This window comes from Chrysemys picta, chromosome 2, assembly GCF_011386835.1.
Source record: "Chrysemys picta bellii isolate R12L10 chromosome 2, ASM1138683v2, whole genome shotgun sequence".
NCBI lineage: Eukaryota > Metazoa > Chordata > Testudines > Emydidae > Chrysemys > Chrysemys picta.
Window position 1 is genome coordinate 163,923,901 of NC_088792.1, and position 27,949 is coordinate 163,951,849.

The 27,949-nt window shown below is 48.5% G+C and overlaps 1 long non-coding RNA gene across 2 annotated transcripts; it reads right to left on the reverse strand.

The window, feature by feature from the left end:
• Window positions 1–835: 835 nt before the first annotated feature.
• On the reverse strand, window positions 836–27,469 carry LOC135981577 (uncharacterized). 2 transcript variants are annotated; one of them, XR_010598660.1, is made up of 3 exons: window positions 26,232–27,469; window positions 5,047–5,204; window positions 836–4,359 (listed from the first exon to the last, which is right to left on the reverse strand). It is a non-coding gene; the product is annotated as an uncharacterized LOC135981577 (long non-coding RNA). The 2 variants fall into 2 exon arrangements; XR_010598659.1 differs by having other exon boundaries at window positions 836–4,943.
• Between the last annotated feature and the right edge of the window lie 480 nt (window positions 27,470–27,949).

The window sequence follows — 27,949 nt, forward strand, 5'->3', positions numbered from 1 at the left end:
GAATTACAAACAACCTCCATTCCTGAGTTGTTCATAACTCTGAGGTTCTGCTGTATTTCACCCAGTACTGAAATGCAGCCACTTCTGGTACGGTATGTAACAGGCAAGAAAGAACAGGAAATAAAGAATCGCATGGTGTCTACTTGCAATTGCAGGGGGAATTACCTGGGTTATAACTTGGCCAGGAGAATCACAGAAATGTAGGGCTGGAAGGGATCTTGAGCAATCATCAAGTCCAGCCCTCTAGGGTAAACTCCTTCATTTTACATGTCATCCCAAACAATAGCACCTCCAGCAGCACAGATCCCCCAGATCGAGCTGGGGCATTGGGCTCAGCACTGATACAGAGGGAAGAGTGGCACATAGATTATGATGTGGGTCAGATATTCAAAAAAGCCTGACTTTAGGAGCCCTCGTCCTATTTCCAAAAATGACTTAGGAGGCTAAATATCATGGATGTCAATGGGACTAAAAGTTCCATTTTCAAGAGAGTGACTTAGGAGCCTGGGAGCTTCTGAAGTTTCCACCCACATGACATGCCTTGTATTACATCAGCGCACAAACTGAAATGAGCTAAACACACATTATGAAAACAGCTCTGGAAAACAAATGATTTTGTGTTTTCCACTGAGCAGCTTCCACTACAGTTTTGCCATTAGGAACAATAAAATGATTTTTTTTTTAAAGGAGTAGGCAGGTCCAAGACACCCCCGGGACCATGCATTGTGCAGACTCAAAGATAGGCAGAGGCTAACTAATAGAGGTCAATAGAACTGAATTTATTACAAACTTTTTCAAAATTGGCAGCACTTAACAGTATTATTTAATCACGGAGATTTCACAGTGCTGCATTCCCTGCAGCGTCTTTCCGATTCACAGCCACACACAACCCAGTGATTTCATCTACTGCTCTGTCTCCCTTGCCAAGTAATTGTGATGAGTGATTATATTGGCAAGGTTTATCCTGGCAAGGTTTTATAACTCCGGGGTACTGGATGTGACCAGCGTTCTCACAGAGTGACAAGAGCACCGCTGCTTTTGCTTATTAATGGCAGGCAGGAGTCTGCTGTGTGTCTGGGAAACCGGGAGGTCAGCAAAGGAGTGATGGGAGCAGGGCCGACTCCAGGCACCAGCTTGGCAAGCTGGTGCTTGGGGCGGCCACTCCGGACAGGGGCGGCAGGTCCAGCTATTCGGCGGCCATTCGGCGGACGGTCCCTCACTCCCGCTAGGAGCGAAGGACCTTCCGCCGAATTGCTGCTGCAGATCGTGATCGCGGCTTTGTGTGTGTGGGGGGGGGGGGGCGGGCCCTGCTTGGGGCAGCCAAAACCCTGGAGCTGGCCCTGGATGGGAGCATACGGGCAGAGGAGACAGACACTTACATTCCACAAAGCCCTGTGGAAACAGAGGGATGCTGTTCATGAACATGGTCCGTCCTCAGGGGCTGAGAGAGAGGCAGGCGACAGTCCCAGCTATTTTAGAAGTTTAATTTTAAAATAACTATTGTCTGGCTTGTGTTTTCTTGAGCTTCCCCACTCTCTGGCTTTGCTGTTATCAAATGAACATTTCCTGCTACTGACCACACATGCCAGTCAATCTATGTCTGGCATGTGAGCTGGGGATGACAGCTCTTGCTCCCGGCTGCTGGGACCAGGCTGAGGTGGAGGATCCGGGACACAAGAATCACCCCAAAGCACACTGCGGAAGTACTATTTCCCCTAACTCAAAGAAGTGAAAAACCATGAGTCAGCGTTGTTCCTAGGAGGCCAGTCACCTGGACTCAGTAACAGGGTCTCCCGACAGGAAGGCTGTAGAGACAATAGATTGGGCTCTGTTCCTTCTACTGTGCAAATGGCTGAACCCAGCCATACTTAATGGCATGTCTCCAGCCTTGAAGCAATGAAGAATTGGGCATGCACACAGGGCAGAAGCATAATTTGATTTTCATTTTAGGCTAATGAGCTCTAAGAACTAGCATGGGACCCCAGGAGCTCATTTCCTCTGTGAGCACAGATGAATGGACTCCAGTCTCTCTTCTCGGGCAATACGGTAGTTGCCTGCATCAAGCCCATGAAGTGCCATCTTCATCCCAGATAACTCAGAGCGACCCTTATATTGAGTGATCCACAGATGTTTTCCTTCAGTTACCAGACATGTGTTAACATTTCCTATCAGGATTAGCTTGGTGACATTGTAACATGTAGTTTACCTGCCCACCCTTGAGACAAAGATCTTGTTGAGTCATGCACGTGCTGTAACAGACAGATATTGCACCATAAAAGGCTACATTACAAGGTGACTCTGCAGGAGGAGATTTGCTGAATTCACTTGCAAACTATCACCATTAACAATCACCATGGTGCCCATGCAATTGCAGCTGGCTAGAAGGCTCTTGCTGTTGGCCCCATGGACTGAACCCCAGTATTCAAGAGGAGGGGTGAGCTGCTCTCAGATGGGCTGCATATGGAGGAGCCCCTGCCTGGCCACACGAAGGGTGTGAGGATCGGTGTTTCTTGTTGGCAAGGCTTTCAGTTCCACAAGAAGATTGTGGTAGAGGTGGCTTAGCAGTCAGAGCCACTTCAGATACTGAATACACACTGCACTGCCCCATAGCAAGTAAAGACTTTTCACCCATTGGATAATGGGATCCTAACTGTCCTTGTTAGTACAGAAATAACTGAGGGCCAGACCACGTGCCCCCTGCAGACCCACACACACTCTGCAAAGGGGGGCCGAGCTAAGGTGACCACTCTCACATTCCCAGAATACCGGAGATGCTCTGCCCCCACCAGTGCGGCCTGGAGGGTGAGGTCCCACCAACAGGGGCGGAGCGGCACAGTGGAGCCCCCCTGTCCAATACCAGGGGTAACCTGGTCCAACTTTGTGAGAGTCCTGGTCACCGGCCAGGAGACGAACCCTGGAAAAGCAGTGCTGTTGGGTTTAACACCAGACGAGTGGCCTACCTAGGTTCAGCTCTCACTGCAGCACCACCGCCCCCTGCCTACGTGATATTAAATAAAATATACAGAGGTATACCTATCTAAGAGAACTGGAAGGGACCCTGAAAAGTCATTGAGTCCACCCCCCTGCCTTCACTAACAGGACCAAGTACTGATTTTGTCCCAGATCCCTAAGTGGCCCCTTCAAGGATTGAACTCACAACCCTGGGTTTAGTAGGCCAATGCTCAAACCACTGAGCTATCCCTCCTCCCTGGATCCCTGATGGGATACAAGGTGAGCTAGAGATGCACATTCCCCCTGCCTGCAGCTCTGCAGAAATTAGTCAAAGAGAGTGCAGTCTCAGCCTGTTCTAGGGGACTAGGGAACTGGCAGCAGGGGGTGGGAAGTTCTAGGAACCATAGCCAGTTGCGTCTCCATGACTAGGGGACAGGCTTCAGAGCCTTTACTCTGGGGGAGTGGGATGTTCACACATGTGCATATGCAACTCCTCCCCTTTGTTGGGCCATGTCAGGGGTCCTACATGCAGGGATCCTCACATAATTCTTCTCCCCTGCAGATCTTCCTGGCTATTCTCTCAGCAGGGATGAGCTGGGCCTTAATAATTTAAATGGTCCAAGTACAAAAACAGAAGTCTGGGTCTGGTCTTGCACTTGAAGTCTAGATATCCAGCCAACACAAACCCCGGAGCTTGGTCACAACAGCAAACCCCAGGGCTCCATAGCTGAAAGAACATTTATGCACAAATGGATGAGTGGGACTTTCAGGAAGCGCTAGAAGAGTTAAGGGCCTCTCAGCATTTCCATTACTAGCCTGAGGGTACAATCTATATCGTAGCCATGAAAACTGGCTTCGAGCTGACACTTCCCAACCATACAAGATTTTTTAAAACACATGTTTTCAAAATGAAAATGCACTGTCAACTCAGCTGTTTCCAAGCCCGAGGCCTGCCCAGAACTCTTGACAAAATGCAGGTTCCACAGCCCAGGCCCCTCTGCCTCAGTACTACCCCAGAGCAGCGGGTGGGGTGGGAAAGGAGACTGTCTGCCCCACATGCTCCATTTGCCCTTTTCTGAATGCCTCCTCTAGACTCACGGATCCCTTCACATACCCCTTCCCACTGCCAGCCTCATCACCACCAGCTCTCATCTCAATGGGGACTTTCTGCAGCTTCTCTGTGCTGAATCCTGCACCTGTTGTGCTCGTGCCCGCTTTCTCACACACGTGCAAATGCAACCCCATCACTCCTGTTCCTGTATGAGTGCAGTGGGCCTTCACTCCAGGGTCCTACTCAAACTGACCCGTTTCTAAAACCCTCCATGAGTTCCTCCAGCGTACCTCATGGAATCCAACTCTTCTCTACCTTCACTAGTCCTTGTCCACGCAACCCTGGGGCTAGGCATGCTGGAAAGGAAAGAAAAAGCCATTAATGTTCTCAGTAGACGGGAGATTCTGGTTGTCTCCTGAAATGCCCTTGACATTCATTTTTGATTGTAGATCATTAATATTTACATCAATAATAAGGGGAACAGGGATATTGACTGACTATTTTTATGACTCAGTTACTGTCTCAATTATAAATTAACGTATTTTTTCCTCAAGTAAAGTACCATATGAGGGCTAAGAGCGAAAGGCAGGTTCCATGTAGAGTCATCATCAAGCACTTGCCCCATGCCTGCTCCAGTGGAGGAATTGGGGACCAAGACACCATCTTATCATTTGGGTAGTATGAACAAGGAGCACCCCCTTCACACCTGTGTCTCATGGATAGATAGGAAGCATAAAGAACACTCTCTACCCTTCCAAGCTGGTACAGCGCCTCATCCTTTTCCACAGCTGCTCTGATGGTAGATAGCAATCAATCTGTGACCCATTGTCTTTCATGCTGCTAGGCTGATGGTTTCTCAATCTGCCCTGGTCTTAAACTGTTGAGCAAAAATCTCCCTGTTTCTGATGAAGGTGATGAGGAAGGAGTAGTGGTTACTAACCTAGAGAGAATGCCGAAGTGGCAAAGTTGGCTAGATAAGTTTGCTATGCACACATGGGAGGTTCAAATAGAACTGCCCAGGAAGAAACAAAGAGCCAACTTACCAATGCTAGGACACGGGGCAGCATGGCCATCTTCTGACTCGGTACAGCACAGCAGAAGCATCATCCCAGGAAACACTTCCCCAATTCGAATATGGTGTGAAGATATCGCTTTCTGGGCGCAGCAGCAGGGCACCTGCCTTGCCCCTCTGCAGCATCATCTGGGAAGGTATCAGAATTATGCACTAGGAAAAGCTGGTGCCAGGGACACATTACACACTGAATAAGTGTATTGCCTCCCCCTTTAGTAGCTAGACCCCAGGGGGTCTAAGAGCCTGGAACTGTTGCCAGCTAATGGAGTGAATCTTTTAGCACATGTGCCAGTGACCTGTGTGTTTGGTGCTGAGCTGCAGCCCACAGCACAGGGCTTTTGTTACAGACACCACCCAGCACTTGCATTGTGGCTTCCCAGAGTGACCTCTGTGCATCTTGGGGAGAAGGATTCAATGGTTGGAACTAGTGTTGGTTGACTTGGAGATGTGTTCCTAAGGGCCAGGATGATACGTTCCAATCTTCTGCCCTCGCAGTTCTGTGAGGGCACCGAGAGTCCTGTGCATGCGAATGTGGCCAGGAAGAACAGTCAGGAGGCTGTGATGGGAGGGCATTAGGACCGGGGCTAGAAGAAGATGATGCTTGGCGTTGGTATTGGGTCCCTTCATCACATTAGGGAAGGAGCGGTACAGACCTGTTTACCCTGGGTCTCCAGTCATGCCTTAGCTATTTCTAGTTGCAATCCCCATAAAATGGGCTGAGCCTGGGACTGGGTGTTGGAAAAATTTTAAAGTGTAAAATGAATCAATCCAATAAAATAAACAAGGTACAATAATGGTGTGACAGAGTCCACCCCTGTATTCACACCCTACACATTATTGTAATGATCATTGTACAAAAGTATGCCTTGTAAGAGATCATTTGAGAGCTCAATTTGCTGGTCAGTATTGTCTTGATAAAATGTGTAGCAACACTGCATATAAAGTTAAGATTTTCCTTGTAACCATTTCTGACATGCCTCGTTACTTCAGCAAGGCATGGTAAGGCACCATGGTTTCAGGGCAGGGGTGACAGCTGCTCACTATTCTGGATTATACCACAGTATGTCACAAATAGACATGTTATAAAAACCTCAACAGAATAGAACAGAATGCAGTCACCCTTCTGATACAATTGAGAGAACCAAATATGGAGTCAAATATAGTAAAAATCTTAAGTGAACCAGACATACCACAGAATTATAGATAGAGATTCCATGCTTGAATAATAAACAAAGAGTATAGCAGCAAGAATATATTACCAGCCACCTGACCAGGACAGTGATGATTGTGAAATGCTCAGGGAGATTAGAGAGGTTTAAAAAAAAAAAAAACCCACCCACCACACACAAAAAACAACCCCACACAAGAAAACCCAATAATGGGGGATTTCAGGTATCCCTATGTTGACTGGGAACACATCACCTCAGGACAGAATGCAGAAATACATTTTCTAGACACCATTAGTGACTGTTTCTTGGAGCAACTAGCCCCAGAAAGCACAAGAGGAAAGGCAAGTCTTGATTCAGTCCTAAGTGGTTCACAGGATCTGGTACAAAGGTGAACACGGCTGAACTGCTTGGCATATTTGATTAGCATGAAGAATCCTGTACAGCAGGCGGCTTTCTAATATATTCCCTGTAGGAAAGTTTATACAGAATATTTAGCATTGACGTTACGGACTGTTACTTCCCAATGATAGTTACTTAGCACGCAGAGAACAATACCCTGGTGTTCTATTAGCCGAGAGGAAAGCCACCGAGTATCACTCTTAGCATTGTAAATATTTCTTAAGACCACATCTTATTAAATAGGATATTTGTTCTTTATATTAAAAACACATCAACTGATTATTAAAAGCATATATTGATGTCTACCAGCTGCAGAATGGCTCCAGGGCTTTATGTAGCTAAACTTTCCACAGCAAGCTCTGTCTGGAGTGCTTTGAGGCCTTTCCAAATGAACCTCCTGAGACAGGTGTACCGATGTTGATATGCAAAGTGAACTAGATATCCAGATTTCCCCCCGCCCTCTCACATTTAAAAATAATAAAAAAACAAAACACATAAAAGTATGACTTCATTTTCCACCTAGAATGTACTGAAGCCACTGGCTAAAAAGGCAGAGACAGGCAGACATGAAAGGCTGGTAGTGTTGTGCCCATCCCCACTGGTAGGATGACATGGCTCTCTGAAGACCACTTATCTTCACTCCTTTTCCACTTCCCTAGCACTTTTCATCTGAGAATCTCAGAGTTTTACAAACACTCCTTAGACTGAGCTCTCCAGAGCTGGGACAGTTTGCTGTGTTACTGTTCTGAACTATGCCCAGGAAAATGGCATCTTCCTCTTTGACTGGAGTTCCTTGGCATTATAATAAATAGTATCTCACATCCCTCCTCCTGGGAGTTTGAGAGTAATTTCATCCCCATTTTACAGACAGGAAAACAGACTGAAGTTATGGGATTTGGCCAGCTTCATCTAGTATGTTGCAGGCAGAACTGGTGTCATAACTATAAAGGGAAGGGTGTAACAGCTGTCCTGTGTACAGTACTATAAAATCCCTCCTGGCCAGATACTCCAAAATCCTTTTCCCTGTAAAGGAAAGGGTTAAGAAGCTCAGGTAACCTGGCTGGCATCTGACCCAAAGGACCAATAAGGGGACAAGATACTTTCAAATCTTGGGGGGGGAGAGGGGGGAGAGAGAAGAGAAGGCTTTTGTTTGTGCTCTTTGGTCCCTCTCAGTCCCAAGAGCAAACGAACTCCCAAACAGACATCAATCCAGGTTCTCCCCATCTTTCTAAACAAGTCTCTCATATTTCACACTTGTAAGTAAAAAGCCAGGCAAGGCGTCTTAGTTTTCCTTTGTTTTCTCAACTTGTAAATGTACCTTTTACTAGAGTGTTTATCTTTGTTTGCTATACTTTGAACCTGAGGCTAGAGGGAGGTCCTCTGAGCTCTTTAGGTTTGATTACCCTGTAAAGTTATTTTCCATACTGATTTTACAGAGATGATTTTTATCTTTTTCTTTAATTAAAAGCCTTCCTTTTAAGAACCTGATTGATTTTTCCTTGTTTTTAGATCCAAGGGGTTTGGATCTGTATTCACCAGGGAATTGGTGAAAGGTTTCTCAAGGCTTCCCAGGGAAGGGAATTAGCTTTGGGAATGGTGGCAGCGGACCAGACCTAAGCTGGTAGTTAAGCTTAGAAGTTTTCATGCAGGCCCCCACATTTGTACCCTAGGGTTACCATACGTCCGGATTTCCCCGGACATGTCCTCCTTTTGTGTGCTAAAAATAGCGTCCGGGAGGAATTTGTAAAGCACTCACAATGTCCGGGATTAGCAGAGAGTGGCTGGGAGGGCTGCAGGGAAGTCCCGGGCTGGACTCAGGAGCAGCTGTAGAGGAGCCGGATCCGCCCTGCATTCTGAGCCAGCAGCTGCCTTGCAGCCCAGTCCGGCAACACTGTGCAGGGCCAGACCGGGTTTTGTTGTGCAGGGCCAGACCGGGTTTTGTTGTGCTGGGGAGCTCAGCCACGTGTCCGGCTCGGCTGCACAGAGCCCAACACTCTGTTCTGAGCAGCAGGGTAAGGAGGTCAGGGGGCAGGAAGGTTTTGGAGGTGGAGGTCAAGAAACGGGGGGGGCTTTTTGGGGGGAGTGGAGAAAGTTTTGGGCAGTCAGGGTACAGGTAGGGGGTAGGGTCCTGGGGGGCAGTTGGGGGGGGTCTTAGGAGGGGGCAGTTAGGGGACAAGGAGCGGGGGGGGGGGTAGGGGGCTGGGAGTTCTGGGGGGGGAGCTGTCAGGGGGCAGGAGTGGAGAGAGGGATCGGAGCAGTCAGGGGACAGGGAGCAGAGGGGTTTAGATGGGTTGGGAGTTCTGGGGGGGGCTGTCAGGGGGCAGGAGTGCGGAGAGGGATCGGAGCAGTCAGGGGACAGGGAGCAGAGGGGTTTAGATGGGTTGGGAGTTCTGGGGGGGGGCTGTCAGTGGGTGGGGAGTGGTTGGATGGGGCGTGGGAGTCCCAGGGGTCTGTCTGGGGGTGGGGGTGTGGATAAAGGTTGGGGCAGTCAGGGGACAAGAGGCAGGGAGGCTTAGATAGTCCTGGGGGGCAGTTAGGGGCAGGGGTCCCAGGAGGGGGTAGTCAGGGGACAAGGAACGGGGGGAGGGTTGGGAGGTCAGGGGGGGGGCGGGAAGTGGGAGGGGCAGGGGCGGGGCTAGGGCGGGGCTCCTCCCATCCTCTTTTTTGCTCGCTGAAATATGGTAACCCTATTGTACCCTAAAGTTCAAAGTGGGGATATAGCCTTGACAACTGGTAATAAAACACAAGGCCTCACTCCCAAACTGTGCTCTAACTAGTGCAGGTCAAAAAAAATTCCATTATAATGATTTTTGATGGAAGATTGCATTTTGTTCAAAAATGCAATAAAAAAGGCTAAGTTTTCACAAATATTGGTGTTTTCATTAAAAGACAGAACCCCAAACTCTTCAGTTTTCTGCGCTTGGGATTTTTTGTCCACAAAAAAAGTAACTAGTTTTAACTAGCTATGTCCCCCCATTCTTTGCGCTGCTTCTACAGAGAAAATTAGCATTTAAGAGAAGAAACCCCTTGATGGTGCCCAGTAGCAAAGCAACTGTTTTTAATCCACGATTACCTATGGTTCTGTCTCATTGAGGATTACCGCGTGTACATTACGGATCTGAAATTGAATAGTGATTCATCTTTAGGCTCAGTGAACTGAAAACTTAACTTCTCTCATAACCTGGTAGAAGCATAACGCAAGCTGCACCCTGCTACCATTAAGGTTGAATGGTGCCTGTAAAAATCTATGTGGCAAATATGTACAAGAACGGGTGAGAGTCCAGGTTTGCTCCATCAAGGAAAAAGGTTGCATTTACCTGGTCAGTGTTTGTGACACACACAGACAGTGTTTCCATGCATGTGGTGGAATCATGGCTGATCCACGCTGAGAACATACCCGGTTTCAGGCAGGTTTGTACCCTGCATGGCTCCGCTGCGCCTCCGCTGCTGCTATCTGTGCTACTGTGGCTACACCATTATTTATTCTTGCACTAGCTCTCATCAAGTTAGTACAAGCATGTGTACACAAACAGGGAAGATCAGCCTGTGTGTGTTTAATCCCTCTCTGTGCTAAGGAGTTGTGTTAATAACAACCCTAAAAAAGTTTCATAACGTTTTTATGTTATGTATGTTTGCCAAAACAATTTTTGAATTGCTTATAATTTTAATACCAGATTTACTAGTATTTAACCCTCATTGAAGTCTTTTCTGAATCGTTGAAATGCAGCCTTTTTGCACTATATTCTTATGCACTTTAAAAAGCTTAAAATGTCTCTGAGTTAGAAGGAAAGTATCTGAGTGACGTATTCTTGTACTGTCCAAAAAGAAATTACCCTTGAGACCAAACGTAGAAAGTTTTAGTCCAAAAGGGAGTGTTTTGAGAAAGCTATGGAGTTACGAGTGAGTGAAAACAGAGGATAGTAATGGAAGTTGAGTGGCAACCATTTCTCCTTGGGCATTAAGTCTTGTGAAATGACAGATTTTTGGGACAGCGTGTCCTTCCCATACAACCTCAGCATGAAATCCAGTTGGAGTGACAGTTAAAATGCAAAGATAATCACGTTCGATAAGAAATCATAGCACACCTTCTGTCACAGTTACTAGCACCTCAGCCACTGAAGCTGTCTCATGTAAAAGCAGGAGGGGTGTGTTAACTTGAACCAGGAAAGAACACAAGACAAATAGTATGCATCTTCTATCCACCTAAATAAATGTTAGTTCATTAAAATAGCAAGAGGGACCCAGTGACAAAGCCAGAATACTAAATCCTCAGCAAGGTGAAAAGGTCCAAGTGTAAAATGCCGTTGCCAAGAACAGGTTGTTCTGGAGTCTGTGTGCTGGGGTTTTCCATTATTAATGGGTGGTAAACAGTGGTGTTTGTTGGCAAAGAATCAATTAGTGTTTGCTTCCTTAGCTCCCTTCTGCATTAGCCTCAATGTTTTTTATAGAATTTTTTTGTTTTTGTTTTTTTAAAGGGCAAAAAAGTAAGCTGTATATTTATTTATTTGGTGGGAAAGAAGCCAACATCCTCAGAATGGCTGTAATTGTGAAAGAGAAACAAGCGAATGTGACATTTAATTGTAGGAGTCTATTGTCCTCTGCACTGCGCTATTGCCTGAGAGTGCGAGCGAGCATGTGCGTGTGCGTGTGCAGGGTATCGTCGGGGACCACAATCACACTGCCACATTATCCATACCAGGGGCTGGTGGGTTCCTAGGCACAACCACAAGGAGGGCAGTGAAATCAGAACACTGATTCGGGGGGAGGAAGGGGGTGTCACACTTGAGAATTGGTCATTTGACTTCCTTGAATGTACACCTCTACCCCGATATAATGTGACCCAATATAACATGAATTCGGATATAACGCGGTAAAGCGGTGCTCCAGGGGGCGGGCTGTGCACTCCAGTGGATCAAAGCAAGTCCGATATAACGCGGTAAGATTTTTTGGCTCCCGAGGACAGCGTTATATCAAGTTAGAGATGTAGCTAGTCATTGAGAATGAGCAAACAAAGGCCAAAACCACTGTGTGAATGGCACACAGAAACGGGAACCTTGTTAAGCGCACTGGGAGCTCTGCTAGCCGGATAGGGCTCAAGGAGAACTCTGGGAATTGAATTCTCCACTGTTTTACTTTCTTCGTCTTATAAGACACTGTCTGACATTACAGCACGTGCTTTGCCTCAGACCCATCCGCTGTCCCTCTGGGAGCATCTTCTCGGTACCAGTCCCTGGGCCTCCGCTTTGCTCAAAGGAGGGTCCTGTTGCTCCACTACTCCATTACTGGGCCTAGGGGGTCAGCATCTGTTTCTTGCTGTGGCTCCTGCAACAGGTCCAAAGGAGCTCGGATTCTGTAGGAGACTTCCCTTCCTGGGAACTATGCAATCAGCAGACACACACAACAGCCTTTTCTAAACAAGCCAGCATCTATTAGTCAGCAGGAATAGAGCGTATAGCAGGGGTGGGCAAACTTTTCAGCCTGAGGGCCACATCTGGGTATGGAAATTGTATGGCAGGCTATGAATGCTCATGAAATTGGGGGTTGGGTGTGGGCTCCAGCTAGGGGTGCGGGCTCTGGGGTGTTGCCAGAAATGAGGACTTCAGGGTGCGGGAGGGGGCTCCAAGCTGGGGCAGGGGGTTGGGATGCAGGAGGGGGATGAGGGCTCCAGCTAGAGGTGTGGGCTCTGGGGTGGGGCTGGGGATGAGGGGTTGCAAGTGGAGGAGGGTCTCCGGGCTGGGGTAGGGGGTTGGGACGTGGGAGGGGGCAGGGGTACAGGCTCTGGGCAGTGCTTACCTCAAGCAGCTCCCAGAAGCAGCGGCATGTCCCACCTCCGGCTCTACACGGAGTCGTGGCCAGGTGGTTCTGCGCGCTGCCCTGTCTGCAGGTGCCGCCCTTGCAGCTCCCATTGGCCATGGTTCCTGGCCAATGGGAGCTGTGGGGGCAGTGCTTGGGCTGGGGGCAGCGTGGGGAGCCCCTGGCTGCCCCTATGTGTAGGGGGCGGAGGGGGGACATGCTGTTGCCTCCGAGAGCCACGTTGAGTGAGGCAAGCCCCTGACCCCGCTCCCTGGCTAGAGCAATAGAGCAGGGCAAGCCCCAGACCCTGCTCCCCAGTGAGAGCTTGAGGGCCAGATTAAAATGTCTGGAGGGCTGGATGCAGCCCCCAGGCCATAGTTGGCCCACCCCTGGTGTATAGGGATATGGGGCTATAATGGTAAAGAAAAGCCTAGACACAACTGTCACCTATCCGGTCAGTTCCCCTTGCTTGTTTAGGGGATTCCATCTTACTCCCGGCACGGAAGACTGGCTGCACGGCTGCAGCCAGTCTTCTGGGCCCTGGCCAATGGTCCTGGATTGGAATATCCTCTCCCACTGGGAGAGCAATTTTCTTATACAAGCCCCATAACACTTGTGTCCATTGTTTCAATTCCCAGTCACACTGTGCCCCCTTCTACTGTACTGCCCCCCCACCTCAGTTCAGATGGGGGAGGGGTGATTGTGATGGGTAATCACCCATCCATATTCCAAAAAATCCCCTTGGACAGCAGTCATTCCAAGTTAATGATCCGGGTCATTGGTCTCCATTGTCAATAGTTAGCTTGGAGACACATGTTGACAGTCCTTGATAGCTCATTCACACCAATCTTGACATTCCCCATTCCCAGTGAGTGTCTCTGGATCCAATAGGTGGCAATGTGTAAAGTAGGCAGGTAAACTGAGCCACACTCCATTTTCATAACCATAGTGCTGAAGTTTCCTCACATTTGTCACACAATTGACACTTTGTTGGCAGGTAAGTGATGGGCTGCAGATTTTCTTCTGTGTTTCTTTCTGCTTCACGAGCATCCCACACTAAACCCTGGGTTCTTCAGTAGAAAGTGCATGTGCGCACTCCAACATAGCAGAGTTATACAGCAACCCCACAGAAGAAAACAAGAGGGAGGCAATTACTCCTCTATAATTGATTGAAATCCGCCCTGGGCTTGTGTGACTGAGCCAAAGTGATATTGAACCATAAACTCTGCTTACAGCCATACACACCAATTACCCAGAACTTGTGTGGGGGTCACTGCCCGTGCCAGCCCAGCTGGAAGAAAACACTGCACCGGATATAGTGCTGGCATGTCAAGGCGAATGCAAAGGCTCTATTTGGGCAAGTCACTGGAAGTTTAAGGCTGTGCCCCCCTTGGAAGTCACAGACCTCGGTAATCCATGAGATCTGGGACACTGAATTCATTTCTCTCACAGGGACAAATCAAATAGAAGGTCATTTCGTTACTGGCCAGGGAGCCCGCAGTTATGAATCTTTCTGGGAAAGATTTCGGAGTAGCAGCCGTGTTAGTCTGTATCCGCAAAAAGAAGAACAGATGCTATATGCATCCGAAGAAGTGGGCTGTAGTCCACGAAAGCTTATGCTCTAATAAATTTGTTAGTCTCTAAGGTGCCACTAGTACTCCTGTTCTTCTTTCTGGGAAAGAGACGTCATAATAGTCTTCAATATGTTAAGGGCTGTTATAAAAAGGATGGGGATCAATTGTGCTCCATGTTCACTGAAGGTAGGACAAGAAGTAATGGCCTTAACCTGCAGCAAGGGAGATTGAGGTTAGATAATAGGAAAAACTTTCTACCTATAAGGCTAGTTAAGCTCTGGCACAGGCTTCCAAGGGAGGTGGTGGAATCCCGGTCATTGCAGGTTTTTAAGAACAGGCTGGACAAACACCTGTCAGGGATGGTCTGGGTTTACTTGGTCCTGGCTCCGGACAGGAAGCTGCACGTGAGGATCTCTTGAGGCCCCTTCCAGGCCTACATTTCTATGAAAGCACCCAGAACAACTAAGTATAGGGTCTACCTACCTAGATACTTCTACAGCTCCATTAGTATAGTACCCATCACTGGATCACCACCAGTGAAGCCAGGAAATTCCTTTTAAGGCTGCAAAAGGCTTAGGTGCTTTTTCTTCCATGGTTTGGCGAACCAATTATCTCCTTTCCCAAGCAGCTTGAATATTGGCGCTATTGGGCAAGCCAAATGCTTCCAAACAGGAGTCAGAAAATATTTGCCTGTGCCCAGACTGACCTGGCAGGGATGGCAGAGAGCTTTACAATCTCACAAGCAGAGTGTCCTGTGGCACCTTTAAGACTTACGGATGTATTGGAGCATAAGCTTTTGTGGCTGAATGCCCACTTCTTCGGATGCATCCGATGAAGTGGGCATTCAGCCACGAAAGCTTATGCTCCAATACATCTGTTAGTCTTAAAGGTGCCACAGGACCCTCTGTTGCTTTTTACAGATCCAGACTAACACGGCTACCACTCTGATACTTAATCTCACAAGAGTATTCTAGCCAGTCAGTGTAGTGTATTAGTCATACAATTACATGACAGCCATTTCTGTCACTCCTCACTCATTCCATACATAAGATATACCCTGATAATCAAAGCAATCTCAGTTCTCATCCATCCAGGCTGCCACACCACAGTCATCACCACAGCATTCAAGTGTCCCTCTGCATATTCCTATGATTATGCCGCCCCCTCCCCCTGACTCAGGTCACCTTTGGTGCCTCTCCATTTCTATACTGGATCCTGAGTATTTTGCATCAGCCAGATAAGAGGCTCCTGAAGAGGACTATAATTTGGATTCAGATGCTGGGGTATTCACCAATCCCTTCTTTCTTCACACTGATCTGAGCAAAGAGTGAGTCTCTGTCTGAGGCTGGAAATTCCAAGCATGTGACTAAGGGCACGGCTACACTTGCAGATGTAGAGCGCTTTGAGTTAAAGCGGCCTTCGTAGAGTGCAGTAGGGAAAGCGCTGCAGTCTGTCCACACTGACAGCTGCTTGCGCACTGGCGTGGCCACATTTGCAGCAGCATTGGGAATGGTGCATTATGGGCAGCTATCCCAGCATGCAAGTGACTGCAACGTGCTTTTAAAATGGGAGGGGTGGGGTGGAGTGTGACAGGGAGTGTGTTGTGTGTAGGTGGGGGGAGGGGGGGGGAGAGTGGATTTTTGGGGGGGCTGAGAGCATGTCAGCATGCTGTCTTGTAAGTTCAGACAGCAGCAGACACTTCCCCCCCACCCCCATCTCTCTCACACACACACACACACACAGCATTCCACAGTAACGGCTTGCATGCTGGCTGTCAGAAACGGAGCTTTAAAAGGGCATTTCCGCATTCCTACAGGAGTTCAAAACAATGACAAGAGTGGCCACTTGGCTTAAGGGGATTATGGGACGTTTCTGGAGGCTGATCACAGTGCAGTAACGCAACACCTTGTTCTCACGGACGCCTGGGCGTTGTAGCCAAGGTGCAGCAAACATTATTCCTCTTGCCGAGGTGGAATACCAGCAGCGCTGTAGCCGCGGAGTCAGAGCGCTCTACGTGCCTTGCCACTGTAGACGGGGAGCGAGCTAGTGCGCCCGGGACTCCTTTATTGTGCACTAACTTGCAAGTGTAGCCAAGGCCTTAGGAGCCTGTTGGCCTCTGGGTGGGGAAGCTAAGCCTGGCATCCCCCCCTTTTCCCCCATGAGCGAATACATCCTCTATGTCATTCTAATGAATTCATTACAGAAAGGATTGTTGGGAGTGCAGCTTGAACACTCTCCCTGGACTGGGACTTGGCAGGTGGGGTTACTCAATACCCATCATTCTTATGCTGGTTGTAGACCACAAAGGCATTACTGGCATTGATTCTATCCTTTCCTATTCCTTAGGCACTTTGTCCGTGATTAAACGCAACACTCAGCTTCCATTTTAAGAATAAGAGATTCATATTTTTGTCCTTGTAACCAGGTACAATGCTGTGATTTGTAGGTCACCTTTACAGGGGCATGTACATTGCAAATGACAGATTTGTATGGAGGGGAGAGGGGAGTTACTTGCCTAAACAAACAGACCAGTTCTCCCATCTCCCAAACAGATCGTTCACACATGTTGTGTGGCCTACATGTAATTGACAACACAAACTCCAAAGAAGTCAGATTTCAGGATGGTTTATTTCTAGCACTGCTATTGCTTTTAAATATACTCACATTACAAATGGTGCATACACAAGCGAGCTGTGCTTAGGGAGAGGTTACCGAGCTAGGCTTTCACATACAGAATGCAACCACTGCGTCTTGCATGAAAAATCGGTATATATCTATGTAATGCAGCACCAACACACCCAGCGTACACAGCGGGGGTTGTTGTTTTGTTAAATGCAAAGCAATGTATTTAGATATTTCAAATACTGTAAAGATAGATTGGTTTTAGTAACTTAAAAGCGCTCCAATTTCAAATACAGAACACTGGTTTGGCTATTGAAAAAACAAAGTCACAAACACATTATTTATAAGTAGAAGGGAAAAAAAGCCACCATTTGCCAGGGTGGCATTCACGCTGATCCCCAAGTAGAGCTAACTTATTTCAGAAACGTGTTGCTAGAATGGGGGACACTGGTGACATCTTTCTCTGTGCTGGTTTTGGACCAGAGGACGGTTTACTGTGGGTTTGGATCTGCCCTTTGCTGAGGATGCAGGTTTCTGACAGTTTGAATTCCGCAGAGGGATTTTGTGTCTGCTAACACTTGGTCTAGTACAAACGAGAGGGCAGATTTGATCTACACCTATTAATAAGCCACTGGCCTTGGCAAGCTTCCCCAATGCCAATCCATGCTTGGGCTTTTAATAGGAGAGGAGGCAGCCCTCTTCACATTGCATCCGATTTGGGAAAACATCATGCCACAGACATGAGTAATCCCAAGACGGTGTGTGTCTAGCCACTGGCACCCAAGGGCCAGGCTGTTTGATTCTTAGAAACATGGTGGGTTGAGTCACTCCAGGGATCTAGCAGTAGGTAGCATTACTCAGTGCCAGTCTCATGAAGAATCTGACTGTGCTGAGCTTCTGGTGGGAGAAATCACCGTGTGGGGGCTGCTTCCAGTTGTCACGAGCAGAAGGACACTCAGTCCTACGCAGCTGTACTGTGCTGATTCCAAGGGCTCTCCCAGGTTTAGAAGCTTTAGCCCACCCTGAAAAGAAACGCTCAGTGCCAGAGAAGAGACTTCCAGGCATTTTGGAACATGCTTTCTGTTTTGGCACAAGAGCAAGGACACCATGTTATATTATAAAACTAGGATTTATGAGGATCGGAGCCCAGAGTGGTTGGGGCAAGTCTATCAATCCCAAGTAAAGTGGACAAAGACGACAAATCCTGGGGGAGATGGCTTCTGACCCCCCTGGCATGTTAGTTCATTGGCCTAGTAGATACATTGAGAAAATGGAAGTCACGAGGAACCTTTTGGTTCCAATTCCAGCTCTGCCACTGCCTGATCTGTATCAGGTCAAGTGACTGCTCTGTGCCTCGGTTTCCCTCATCTGTAGCATGGGATAGGATACTGCACTCCTTCACTTGTGTGTTGGCAAGTTTTAATTTATTCATATTTGTAAAACACTGACACCTTCAAATGGAAAGTGCTACAAAAGTGCCAAGTCATCTCATCATCATCATCATCCTAGGATTCATACTGCACGTGCACTTCTACAGCTGTTGGAGTCTAGGAATGCCCTACAGGGTCAATTCTCTCGCTTTACCTCATTTTAAATGTTGTGAGCAATTAACTGACTGTCAGCTGGTCTGTGATAATGGGTGAGCCTCTCTGCAGATAACAGGCTTCTATAGACGTGCACTGACTGCCCGACATATCCTTTGAGTACTAGAGTTCACTGTTACAAGTATATTTGCCGAGTCCTAAGCAAGAAGTGGAGGGGAAAAGCCAAAGCTAGGTTATTTGAAGTATGAAACCAGCAAGTCTTTAGTAATGACAGCATGACATCTGTGTGACTTTGCCTCCTTTGCTGTTTGCAGAGCTCGCAAGTGCTTACTATTAGGCCACCATATGGCAACATCGACAGGAGACTAGTTTTAAGGAAGAGCTGATTTGTGATTTCTAGGAGATTGATTCGTTCTCTGTGCAAATGATTTAATAGTTTGGTTTAGGGAACTCTCAAGGTCACATCAGCACAGGCTGGAATATTTCACAGACTTTGCTGATTAATAGTGTCCTGCTCATCAACCGTGCTTCACTGTCCAATGGGCACAATCAGCTGAAAAGCCATCCTTTAGCCCTGTCCTGATTGAGTAAATATAGACTGCCTCTCCCGCGTGAGAGCTGCTCTCTGCTATATACCACCCTTCCTGCCAGTACTGTATACAGAAGGACTGGGTGGTTAACTTCAATTGGGTGTTTATGGGATAAGTCACAGGAGCCTAATGCAATACTCCTCTACAGATTCTACGTGAGGGCCCCAGTCCTACACCTCGCTCGGCACAGATGCGCCCAGGGCCGGCTCCAGGCATCAGCTTGTCAAGCAGGTGCTTGGGGCGGCCACTCCAGAGAGGGGCAGCACGTCCAGCTATTCAGCGGCAATTCGGTGGACAGTCCCTCATTCCGGCTCGGAGCGAAGGACCTTCTGCCGAATTGCCGCCGCAGATCGCGATCGCAGCTTTTTTTTTTTTTGGGCTGCTTGGGGCGGCCAAAACCCTGGAGCCGGCCCTGGATGCGCCGCTATGCCAAGAAGGAGCTGCACTGGTGTAATGACTAGGGTTACCATATTTCAGCAAGCAAAAAAAAAGAGGACGGGAGGAGCCCCGCCCTAGCCCCTCCCACTTCCCGCTCCCCCAGAACCCCCAACCCTCCCCCCGTTCCTTGTCCCCTGACTGCCCCCTCCTGGGACCCCTGCCCCTAACTGCCCCCCAGGACTCCACCCCCTATCTAAGCCTCCCTGCCTCTTGTCCCCTGACTGCCCCAACCCTTATCCACACCCCCACCCCCAGACCGACCCCTGGGACTCCCACGCCCCATCCAACCACTCCCCACCCCCTGACAGCCCCCCCCAGAACTCCCAACCCATCTAAACCCCTCTGCTCCCTGTCCCCTGACTGCTCTGATCCCTCTCCACACTCCTGCCCCCTGACAGCCCCCCCCCCAGAACTCCCAACCCATCTAAACCCCTCTGCTCCCTGTCCCCTGACTGCTCCGATCCCTCTCCACACTCCTGCCCCCGACACCTCCCCCCCAGAACTCCCAACCCCCCACCTCCCCCCCGCTCCTTGTCCCCTGACTGCCCCCTCCTGGGACCCCTGCTCCTAACTGCCCTCCAGAACCCCACCCCCTACCTAAGCCTCCCTGTTCCTTATCCCCTAACTGCCCCTTCCTAAGACCCCCCCCCAACTGCCCCCCAGGACCCTACCCCCTACCCATACCCTGACTGCCCAAAACTTTCTCCACTCCCCCCAAAAAGCCCCCCCCCCCGTTTCTTAACTGCCCCCTCCAGAACCTCCCTGCCCCTTCTCCTGCCCCCTGGCCCCCTTACCCTGCTGCTCAGACCGGGTGTTGGGCTCTGTGCGAGCCGGACACGTGGCTGCGCTCCCCAGCGCAACACAAAACCCGGTCCCTGGCCCTGCACAGTGCTGCCGGACCGGGGCGCTGGGCTGCAAGGGAGGAGGAGCTGCCGGCTCAGAATGCAGGGAGGAGCTCCTCTACAGCTGCTCCGGAGTCCAGCCCGGGACTTTCCTGCAGCCCTCCCAGCCGCTCACTCTGCTCTGCCGGGGAGGGGGGAAATCCCGGACATTTTGAGTGATTTACAAATTCCCCCCGACGCTATTTTTAGCACAAAAAGGAGGACATGTCCGGGTAAATCCGGACGAATGGTAACCCTAGTAATGACACAAATCCAGCCAGACAGAACTCACCGCAGGATCTGGGCCGGGCTTTTGTGCAGGTCTTTGCGGTTCAGTATCTGGGAGAAGAATATTGAGTCAATGGCAATGAACATTTGAGGTTTCACTTTGGGGCTGTTTTATCAATATCACCTACAAGCTGAGAGTTCCCTTTAACGCACTAAACCATGAACAATTACAAATCTCTATCGAGAAGTGAAGACACGTATGACAAATTGTGGTGATTTAGAGGTATAATCTCAGCCGGCACAGGCCAGGCCTCTCTGATTGTGGGTGCAGTTTACACGTGTGGAATGAGCTTCAAGCACAGATCTGAGCAGTCTGGGCCTCTAATTACGTTCAACTAGAGACCCAAAGATCAGGATGCAAATGCCACGGGTGAGAGAGACACCCCGGTGACTGCTTACTCCAAAACACATGGCAAAAACCAAGAGCACCACACACATTGTTGGCTGCACATTTTGCATGACCACACAGAGGTGGCAATATATCTGTACAGATCCCACACTACGGCCCAATCCTGCCATTTGTTCTGCACAGGTGTGCCTCTGTGTACAGAAGCTGCTCATCTTGTATGCCTTTGGAATGTGAAATAAGGAGAAAGTTACACAAGTGCTATAAACAGTTATATTTTCTACATCCACCAGTACAAATAGTAATTTACTTGATTGGCAGAAGTGCATGTTACTGTATAACCAGAAAAGAGAATTAAGGCTATTTGGCTGGCAGTACCAGAACTGTGACCCCAGCGCTGCCTTCACTTCAGAGGCAGAGAAAGATGGAGGAGGATGCCTTTTTGAACTAGATTTTCATCTTTTCTGCTCTTCAGGGTGGAAATGCTCAAAAAGAAGCCCTAAAAATCATTCTAATACCAGCTAAAGAAACACACCAAAGGTATGAGGGGCTTGACTGCCCATCAGAATGGCTCCTTCACCAGCTCCCTCCCCTAGCTCAAGGGCATGACCAGAACACAGGGGGCATGACCATAGGTTCCTTATACTCAGGTGCTCCCTGGTTGTCAAATTGGCCTCTTGAGGCTGTTGGCAGGCTCTGGGGCTGGTCTGATTAAAGCAGAGGGATCAGCCTAACATAGCCTACCGTGGATCAAAGGGTTGCAAAGGCCACTTTCTTCCCATGCTGTGAGATAGTTGTACATAGCACAGCAGAGGCTCATATGGGGAATTTGAACACCTGTAGAACTCAGGACAAGCTTCCCCTCACTTAGCATGGTGCATCTTACTGTAGAGGCTGCTCCTATTCCAGATAGGAGCCTACCACTGCTACCAGCTAAGGATTGCTCTGTTAGCTCAAGTAGTAAAGGACTGCATTTAAGGTATTAGGCTCTGATCCCATGTGGGGGGGGGGGGTTGGCATTACACGCCATACATGATAATTGCAGGTTATCTTGTATGTGTATCGTCTTGTGTCAAAGGGGTGGGATGCAACTTCATAATATTGTCTCTTCAACATTACCGCTGAATATGCCAATGTGATAACGGGCAGGTTGCCAAACTTCTCAATTATGTAGAAGATTGTCTCAAGTAATCACCCATAACCAACCTGTAAGGAGTTTTTGCTTAGATGGAGGCAGTCTCCACCTCTGGCAGTGAGGAACAGATAAAATATTGTCCCAACTAAGAGACAGGGTTATTTGAAATACTGTTGTATCTCCTGATGAAATAAGGGCTTTTTGCAAGAATTCAGTGTGTACTCACAAAACCTCACTGTTGTAAAATATTCCACTTAAACTCACCCAGTTACTTACATTTGCTATGCTAACAACTATGATTATATAAATGCATTTTAATCCTGGAGCAAAACATACATCCTACGTCTTTGCTTTGTGCTATTACTCCAGCCGCTTTCTTTATAACGAATATTCATGGGTTTTTATTGGGTTTTCTGTTTTGTATTTAATCTTCTATTCCTCTTTGTCCCATACAGTACATAGAAGGCAGTTTCAGGAGCTGCAGACTGTGATTTAAGATCAGCCACAGTGAGTCTATTCTTATGGAACTGATGTGATTGAAAGCCCATAATTCACCACACTGGGTGTCTCTGCTCATGGAGTTGTAAGCAGTTCTTTTTTAAAGTCTTGTCACTTTTAATATTTATGTATTAGATACATGAACCATGCCTACCCTGGCTTTCAGCTCACTCCCCTGCTGCAGGCAACTTGCACAGCAAATGAGATTTTGGGGTAGAAGGTTAACAGTGACCTCCTTTACATTCTTATCCAGTGTGCTCTTTCTGAGTGGAACATGGGGTAATGCTGACCAATAGCTGCTTCTTTCCAGTACAATAACTGGGATCCTGTTGGAAATCTTGGCTGCCCCTTCACTAATTCTCCCTTCCCCTGGGCTGATCACTCCCAAAGGGAAACAGCACTGCCTGCTTTGTTCACAGCATGGAATTAAGAAAAGAGAAACACCTTTGTTCCATCTCCATATGTGCATTATTAACTATATTCTTTGGTCTCCGGATAGGAGAGCATGTTTAAAATTTACTTACACTCGTCTAAAGAGTGGAGTAAGTTTAGAGCTAGGACAAACACTGGAAGTGCTAATTTGCTCCACCTTCTCCAAGCCCTTGCTAGCCCAGAGACTCTGCTTTTCCTGTCACTCCTTTTCTACCAGAGAAATACAATAGCACTCAGAAGACTCACAATGGTGCTGGCACTAACATGCTCTTCCCCCACCCCCACTTCTGTATTCCCTCCTTTCATCTCTTCTTCTGGTTACCTATCATTTTTTTGCTGAGCAGCGTAGCAAGGAAGTTTATATAGGAGGAGGGAAGGCCAGCCAGTGTATATCAGCTAACCCTCCAGGCCTCTGGGCCTGATTACAGGACTGGGAGCTCCATAGCCCTAATCGCTAGGGTTACCATACGTCCGGATTTTCCCGGACATGTCCGGCTTTTTGGGCTCCAAATCCCCGTCCGGGGGGAAATCCCAAAAAGCCGGACATGTCCGGGGAAATCGGGACATGCAGGGCCGGCGGTGCTGGGCCGGGGAGGGGGGGACGGGGGGTGCTGAGCCGGGGGGTGGTGGTGCGGGGCGGGGGTGCTCGGCTGGGGGCCCGGGGGCCAGGCCGGGGACTGGCAGTGCTGGGTGGGCCGGGGGTGCTCGGCCGGGGGCCGGCACCCCAGGGCCCGAGCCAACCCAGGCTGGAGATGCCGGGGGGGCTAGACTGGGCCGCGCCTCCTCCCCCCACCCCCCCACTTACCTGCTTCAGGCTTCCCGCGAATCAAATGTTCGCGGGAAGCAGGGGAGGGGGCGGAGTTGGGGCGGGGGCATAGGCGGGGCTGGGGGCGGGGCCCCGTGGAGTGTCCTCCTTTTGGAGGCTCAAAATATGGTAACCCTACTAATCGCAGCTCTGATTCTGTCTGTACCTTTGGCTAACACGTCATTTATGATTTCAGGGATTAGGGTAATAAACGGTATCCATGGCAAAGTACATAAAGTCATTCTCAATTAGCTTCTTGTGTAAGCAGCCTTGCTGGCAATACACAATCTCTCAGGGTAGAAAGTTCTTACAGAAGAGAAAAAATAATAAAACCAACCTTCTTAAACCACCAATCACATTTCAGACCAAATGGCTCTAACACTACTAGTCATAGAACATCAGGGTTGGAAGAGACCTCAGGAGGTCATCTAGTCCAATCCCTTGCTCAAAGCAGGACCCATCGCCAGACAGATTTTTGCCCCAGATCCCTAAATGGCCCCCTCAAAGGTTGAGCTCACAATCCTGGGTTTAGCAGGCCAAACCACTGAGCTATCCCTCTCTGACATTAGAACAGGCCAAAGAGAGACGGTCACCCCCTCATACACCAACAAAGCACAATATCCTTTAGTGAGGAAAGTTATGGTCTATGCAGAGGACTGGGAGCCAGAATCTCTGTCTATAAATACTTACACAGCCGCTTTCACTGTAATATGGGAGTGGCTTACCAACATTAATGAATGTATCCTTCGAATTCTTTCCCACTGAGGTAGGAAAGCACAATTATTCCTCTTCTAAAATGGGGGCACAGTCTATGGCAGAAATATTGAATCCAGCTTTCCTGAGTCCCAGGGTCCAGTGCCTTAACCCCAAGGCCATTCTTCACAAGAGCTAATCCCCTATCCCAAGCTACAAAGGCAGTGAGAGTTAAGAGATTAACTTTGTATAGAATTTGCAAGATTGCCTAAGAAGCCTAAGTCTCATTAAAATGTTATCATTTGCCTCAATTCCTCCACCCCCCTCATCAGAAAAACATGGATAATATTTGATTATGTCACAGGGTGTTTATGAAATGAATGTTTAGGACAGAAAAATCAGTGCTAAGTCTTTTTATACAGGGCCTCTCTCTGCGCCTTTCCTGAGCCCTCACTTGTCAAACTCCTGGCCATGTACCCTTTGACGTGGAAACACCACTATGCAGCACACACATGCACAGCTCTCTGCAAGTGTCATGTTCTGAGTTACACATCAGACACCACTGTTCAGTTTTATAAAACATGCTTTATGAGAAACCCCACAAGTAATAAGGTATATCTCCATATATTATATCTCATAGAACTGGAAAGGACCCCAAAAGGTCATCGAGTCCAGCCCCTGATTTTTGCCCCAGATCACTAATGGCCCCCTCAAAGACTGAGCTCACAACCCTGCGTTTAGCAGGCCAATGCTCAAACCACTGAGCTATCCCTCTCCCTATTTTATCCTCATGAGAAATTACAGAAGTCGGGCTGATTAGGCCTTAACTGCACTGAGGGGAAACTTTAAAATACCAGCAACCAGGGGAGTGAACTGCACCATTCTATTTATTGTTGTCACTTCCAATTATTTTGGTGGAGTCTTTGGTATTTTATGACTCACAAATGCCCATTGAAAATGTGACAATAGCTGCTTAGACATATCCCAACAGTCATGTCTCATTCTGCACTTAAATTGTCCCAGTTTCAGAACCAAGGAACAAAACCAAAAGACTAATAACTGCATTATTTTGTGTTATCAAGAGGTGACTAAAATGATGGTGATAGACACCAGTGGGTCTTGTAAAAGAGATGCAACTCTTGCTATTTCTTAGTTATGCAAGATAGCTTTTCTTTTTCTGCCTGAACTAGCTACATAAACATGATAACCAGCTCATCAACACCAGCTTCTGACAGTGCCTCATTGCCATTAATATGCAAATTAGAAGCCCACACATTGATTAAAAACATATTAGACAAAGGCTATTGGCAAAGATCTATGCGCTTGTTACGAAGCTTGATTAGTGAGCAGTGGACTGTGTAGAAAGAGTATGTTTAAACTGCTTCCCTTCAAGTACCTGCACTGATTGGTATGACAAACCCATCTCTGCTATTCAGGGAAATGAGCCCCTGCTACCACATATACTAAACTAATATAAGCAAAGCCAGTAGGTACTTATTTCCAAATGAAATGCTTTCCATCTTTAGTAGTTTAAAAAAAGAGAGAGCTCTATATTCCCCAGCACTACCAGGGAAATGTATGGCTTTGAATGATAACAGTTACAAGACAAGTGAAAGTGTCATTCTTATAAAGGTAGGGGTGGCCTAGAGAAAATAGCTCTGTTGCACATTAGCCTTCAGAGGGGGCTTAATTAGGGATGTAGCACCAGCTTATAGATGCGGTAGGGACAATGCAAAGGAAATACTGTGGCGCTGGCTTTGATGATAGCACCCATTTGCCAAGGGGATAATGTACCACGCAACATATGCCAGCAGCCAGACACAACACATCTCATTCATCAGAAAAAGAAACACCTCTGAGGCAGGACAACAGGATTCCATAGTCAACCATATCAAGAACTGTGCAGAAGCCAAGCATAGGCGCATATATGGATGTTGTGATAGACTCACCATCCTGGAGCAACTCCTCCTAGCAAGTCTCAGCACTGGGACACTTCTGACTCCTCTCATCCTCGGGCTGCTGCGGTCTGGTGATTGGGGCTCAGGCCAGGTCCCACTAGAGTTCCCCCTTTGGGGTCATCACACTCCCATACAATACTGGTCACCAACACGACACCATTCAGCCCTCCTGAGCTGCTCTTCAACCCCACTCTTCTTTCAGAGAACTGGCTGCTTCACACCAGGAGAAATCAAATCCCCAAATGAAACTAAACAACTTCTGCTGCTCCTGCCTGCCCTGGGCTTGATGTTTTAGTCCCTTTGAGCTCATCCCAGCTGTCTGTTCCTCTTCTAGAACACCAACCCAAAGATCTGGTTCGCTGGAGCTTGACCCCCATCTCAGTTCCACCACAGGACTAGCTCCCCCATGGGCTCTTCTAGGGAATCCTATACCCCTTCTCACCTCCCTGCTAGCTCTCTCCTTCCACTGCTCTGAGCTCCAGCTGCATCTGGTAACTAATTGTGCCTAATGCCACTCCAGGTGCAACCATGTAGGCTAATTGAGTGCTCAAGCTCCTGTTAACCCTTCCTCTGCCAGGGTGGGATATATACACAGCATCACAAATGTTCATGGCCAAGTTAGCCTGTCAGTGCTACCTGCTCCATATTCTCTGCTCCATGTCCTTAGACAGTGCCTACGTGGAGTGGCCCCTTGGCAAGCTGCTCTGTTAGCATGCTAAGCAAAGTAAGGCTGGATCCTGGTTAGTCAAAGAGGTCTGTTGTATCAAGTGCTGCTTTTGTGGAGCACTGACAGGATCGTGGTTTGCATTATGGTGTAGGGGAAATGGCCTGGGAACTGCTACAGTGGAGGCATTTTATAGAACTCCTGAACCAAGATACAGTAATACATGGGAATGAGATTAGAAAAGCAGAGCGTTCTTCATTCTTAACAGTGCTGCAGCGCCTCAAGGCCTAGCTCTTGAAGGCTAGATCAACACAAACTTCACTTTGTCAGCGTCAATGGTTCCATCATCATCTCTGTCCTGACATTCTGTCATCTGAAGGAGGAAATTAGAGTAGAATATTTACCCTGCAGCCTAGAAATTGATCTTATTGCAATAATGCAAATGGGGGACACACTAGAGCAGTGATCCCCCTATTGGGGCATGGACGAACACTGGGGGAGGGGGGGACTCAGCTCTGCTCCGGCCCTGCTCCCAGCTGAGGCCCCAGCCTTGGCCCCTGGCTCCCGGCCCAGCCACAGCTCTGCACCCAGCTGTGGCCCTGGCTGCTGGCCCCAACTGTGGCCTGGCTGCAGCTCCACTCCTGGCCCCAGCCCCCGGCCTTGGCCCCGCTCCCAGCCCCAGACTTGCCCATTGCCACAGCCATGGCCTCAGCTCCTGGCCTGCCCATGGCTCCGGCCCCAGCCCCGACCGCAGCCCCACTCCCAGTCGCAGCTGCCCCAGTCCCTACTATGGCCCTGCTTCTGGCCCCACCTTCCAACTGCAGCTGGGGGTGGGGAGCACAGACAGGGGTAAGGGGGGGGGCACGACTTTAAAAGTTTGGGAACCACTACACAAGAGAGAGAAACATTTACCAGCCAGCCTGTATATTGTCCTTATCTTACAACACAATGGCCCTGGATCTTCCTAGTGAAATTCTATGGGGGTGTGAGTGGACTTTCAGCGGGACTTAGAGACACAGTCGCATTTTACGAGCTGTCATCAGCT